The sequence below is a fragment of the Engraulis encrasicolus genome, chromosome 19 (genome assembly GCF_034702125.1).
Source record: "Engraulis encrasicolus isolate BLACKSEA-1 chromosome 19, IST_EnEncr_1.0, whole genome shotgun sequence".
Classification (NCBI taxonomy): domain Eukaryota; kingdom Metazoa; phylum Chordata; class Actinopteri; order Clupeiformes; family Engraulidae; genus Engraulis; species Engraulis encrasicolus.
This window is the reverse complement of record NC_085875.1, coordinates 14,890,382-14,895,381: the sequence shown is the minus strand read 5'-3', so window position 1 is coordinate 14,895,381 and position 5,000 is coordinate 14,890,382. Positions and strand designations below refer to the sequence as shown.

The 5,000-nt window shown below is 45.2% G+C and overlaps 1 protein-coding gene across 1 annotated transcript in view; it reads left to right on the top strand.

The window, feature by feature from the left end:
- The window catches only part of ush2a (Usher syndrome 2A (autosomal recessive, mild)), a 582,756-nt gene that overhangs the window by 203,279 nt on the left and 374,477 nt on the right, over positions 1–5,000 (top strand). The gene's annotated exons all lie outside the window — the stretch shown is intronic.

Below are 5,000 nucleotides of genomic sequence, written 5' to 3'. Positions count from 1 at the left end.
TCTGGGTGTGTGTGTGCTGGTGTGTCTGGGTGTGTGTGTGTGTGTGTGTGTGTGTGTGTGTGTGTGTGTGTGTGTGTGTGTGCTGGTGCGCTGTGTGTGTGTGTGTGTGTGTGTGTGTGTGTGTGTGTGTGTGTGTGTGTGTGTGTGTGTGTGTGTGTGTGTGTGTGTGTGTGTGTGTGTGTGTGTGTGTGTGTGTGTGTGTGTGTGTGTGTGTGTGTGTGTGTGTGTGTGTGTGTGTGTGTGTGTGTGTGTGTGTGTGGTGATGCGTCTGGGTGATGGGTTTTATGTCCTCCAGGGCTGCCCCACAGGCCTCAGAGGCTTACAGGCTGAGAGGTCAAACCAATCCCTCCCATTCGTCATTCACTCACACACACACACACACACACACACACACACACACACACACACACACACACACACACACACACACACACACACACACACATGGAGACACACACACACACGCACGCGCACACACACACACACACACACACACACACACACACACACACACACACACACACACACACACACACACACACACACACACACACACACACACACACACACACACATATTAGCACGGACACACACAGACATACAAAAACATACTCAAACACACACACACACACACACACACACACACACACACACACACACACACACACACATACACACACGCGCGCGCGCACACAGACAGACACACACACATGGACATACACGTAGACATACTCACACACGGACATACACGTACTCAGACACACAGACAGACAGAGAGACAGACACAGACACAGACACACACAGACACACACACACACATAAACACACACACAAACACACACACAGAGGCGGACATGCACACACATTCACAGTCAGACATGCACATAGAAATACACACAGTCACACATACACGCTGGTTTTAGACACACTGTCACACATTCACACACACACGCACAATAAGTGGCTATACGGTACCTAAGGTGTGGCGTTGGTGTGTGTGTGTGTGTGTGTGTGTGTGTGTGTCAGATGACAGAGAGATGGGGAAAAGGCTTTACCTCCAGCAAAACAGTTTTTCGGGAGAGTGAAATGCTTGCCGGTGAGCCAGCCTAAATTTTTAATTTTGCCACCATGTCTTACTTTGTCAGTGTGTGGCCAGAAACAGCCCCCAGGTTAACACATTTTTCTCGGACTCATGATGATGGACATGGCAGCCTGATGCCTCCAAAGTGCAACACTTTCTCACCTCTACCAAATGGGATTTTTCACATAGCATCATGACAGAAATGATCGGGAAACTTGTTTCTTTACACTGCGTATTTACTGAGAAATACAAACAGTTAAAAGATAATCAGGTGGCTTTTGAGGACAGTATTGCTAATCAGGAAGTAGCTTGCACTCTCTGCTGATTACGAACAGCTTCAAAAACATCTTCTAATGTCTCGTGATTTTTTCAAAGCTTTAATCATTATTTTGAAATGGGTAATTCCTTGGTAATTCCAGGGAAACAAAGTGCTTTTTTAGCCAAACTAACCCTTGCTTAAAGTGGGCTACCTTGGTACAGAAACAGCCCCCAGGTTAACACATACTCCTCTGCCTCATGATGATGGACATGGCAGCCTTGATGCCTCCAAAGTGCAACACTTTCCTTCCTGTACCAGATGGGATTTTGCACACAATCATGACAGAGATGATCGGGAAACTTGTTTCTTTACACTGCGTGTTTACTGAGAAATACAAACAGTTAAAAGATAATCAGGTGGCTTTTGAGGACAGTATTGCTTATTGCTCCTCTGCCTCATGATGATGGACATGGCAGCCTTGATGCCTCCAAAGTGCAACACTTTCCCACCTGTACCAAATGGGATTTTTCACATAGCATCGTGACCAGTGGTGTAGTCTACTTTTTTTATGGTAGGTATACTGTATATTTGAGCATTTTTTGAAGTGGGCATACTGTATATATTTGTGCCATTGAAAATAATGGAACAATCAATTTAAAGTGGGTATACTGAAATCCTTGAAATTTAGAAGTGGGTATACTCCGTATACCCGTGTTCTTACGTAGACTACACCACTGCATTACCTTTTCAAAGCTTTAGTCATTATTTTGAAATGGGTAACTGATAGGATATATTCTGCATTCTAAAAGGCAAATTTATATTTGCACAACATTTTCATGTTTCTTTCTTTGCTTTTTTTTTAATGTAGTTTTTGGGACTTTTTCGCCTTTATTATTACAGTATAATGTGAGAGTAGACAGGAAAAGATTGAGAGAGAGAGATGGGGCAGGGTCGGGAAAGGACCCCGACCAGATTCGAACCGGGGTCCCCGCGGGCAATGTAAGCCCAAAAGCCCACAGCGCCCCCATGTTTTTTTTATTTTCTATTTAAATATAGGTGGGAGTATTTTGCTTTGCTGCACTTATTTAGAAACCACTGGGTTCTAAATATGTTTTGTTATATAAATGGCACAAACACACACACACACACACAAACACACACAGACACACACGCACACAGCCACACACACACACACAGCCACACACACACACACACACACACACACACACACACACACACACACACACACACACACACACACACACACACACACACACACACTACCCTAATGTTGAGCCGTGCTGACCACTGAGGCCCAAATCCCAGTGAGGTGAGAGGCTGTCGGTGCCGATCCAGGACCCCGTCCCTCATCATGGTGTGTGTGTGTGTGTGTGTGTGTGTGTGTGTGTGTGTGTGTGTGTGTGTGTGTGTGTGTGTGTGTGTGTGTGTGTGTGTGTGTGTGTGTGTGTGTGTGTGTGCCGGTGCCGATCGGGGGCCCCCGTCTCTCATAATGGTATTCAGCTGCTGATGGATGTGGAGTCGTGGTCAGGAAATAGCTGATCAACCCCGGGGAACACACACACGAGTGCACTTACAGACACACAGACACACACACACACACACACACACACACACACACACTCACGAGCACACACTGACAAGCTCACTGGCTCATACACAAACACACAAGCACACTGCGATACACTCACAGGTGCACACACACACACACGTATGCACGCACTCACGAACACAGACACACAGCCTTTCAAGCACACTCTCTCTCTCTCTCTCTCTCTCTCTCTCTCTCTCACTCACACACACACACACACACACACACACACACACACACACACACACACACACACACACACACACACACACACGCACTCACACACACCCCCTCTTGAGTGGAGATGGAGTGGTCCGGTGTCCGGCCAAGACAATTATGAGGCCCTGGGTTGAGCACCAGCCCTCAGAGGGGCGTCCTGCCACGGGGACACGCATCACAAGTTGTGGCCTCAGCAGAAACTGCTCTATGTGTGTGTGTGTGTGTGTGTGTGTGTGTGTGTGTGTGTGTGTGTGTGTGTGTGTGTGTGTGTGTGTGTGTGTGTGTGTGTGTGTGTGACAGTGTCCGTCCATCTCCACTCACCGTAGTGTAATGTGCTCTGGCCGTTCTTTGTTGACTCGACAGTCTGTTCTATACGGCGTGTGTCGTGTCCACTCCATCCCCAGTCAACGTTCACTCATAGTGGACATCTGTCGTGCACTCAAGTGTGTCATTGAGTGTGTGTGTGTGTGTGTGTGTGTGTGTGTGTGTGTGTGTGTGTGTGTGTGTGTGTGTGTGTGTGTGTGTGTGTGTGTGTGTGTGTGTGTGTGTGTGTGTGTGCACGTGCACACATAGTGTGTGTGTGTGTGTGTGTGTGCGTGTGTGTGTGTGTGTGTGTGTGTGTGTGTGTGTGTGTGTGTGTGTGTGTGTGTGTGTGTGTGTGTGTGTGTGTGTGTTTGTCCACTCTGCACTTAAAGTCAGAGCCCACTGAAGCTGAACACACTCTGTCCTGGTGGTTACTGTAGCTAGGAAACATTTCTCAACTCAAACAGCCTTGTTTTCAAAGGGTAACTCACAATCACACACACACACATTTTTTTAAACAACATGTAATCTTGCTAGACCCCTTTCGATTTAGAATATGCAAGGTTTGTTTGATTCTAAACAGTTCCACAGCAGATATTGATAACACTTTATTTTAGGGATACATCTATTAGCACTAATACACACAATGTACCTGTATAAGTAACTTGTAAGGCATGTACAAAACAAAATCAAACATTTGTTAGGCATGTATTCGCAAATGTCTTGTTCATGCACAATAAGAGATTTATTATCAATTTAACTTTAGCAAGGACCTAGTAGGCCTTAGCGTTTGCTTAATACATGCCTTACAAGTTACTTATGCAGGCATTAACATTGTATGCATTAGTGCTTATAGATGTGTCCCTAAAATAAAGTGTTACCCAGATATTAAATGCAAATTAGGTCAAATTGTACTCTACTCTCTTTCTAAGACATTTTGATAAAGACATTGATAATAATAATTACAAACACACACACACACACACACACACACACACACACACACACACACACACACACACACACACACACACACACACACACACACACACACACACACACACACACACACACACACACACACACACACACACACACACACCGTACAGACATTATGGAAAATGAGCTCTGAAGATTGCTATGTACTTCTGTTATGTTCTGTTGTGTTCACATGTTGTTATGTACTTCTGTACTATGTACTGCTGTTCTTTGTGAAATACACTACGTAGACCACGGGTTCCCAACCTTTTCCAACTTGGGGCCCACTCGAAATTGTCACAAATGTTTGGGGCCCACCTCTGACCCGATTACGAATAAAACTCACATAAATTAGCAGCAACACACACCAAAATGTGATTATAATTTTTAGAATATTATTTCAAGGCCCACTTGGTATACCTTCAGGGCCAGGCCCATAGGTTGAAAATCACTGATGTAGAATTATGCATAATATCCTTTATTTTGCCATTGTTGTTCATGTTGCTTGTTGAATCCAGCCATCACACACACACACACACACACACACACAC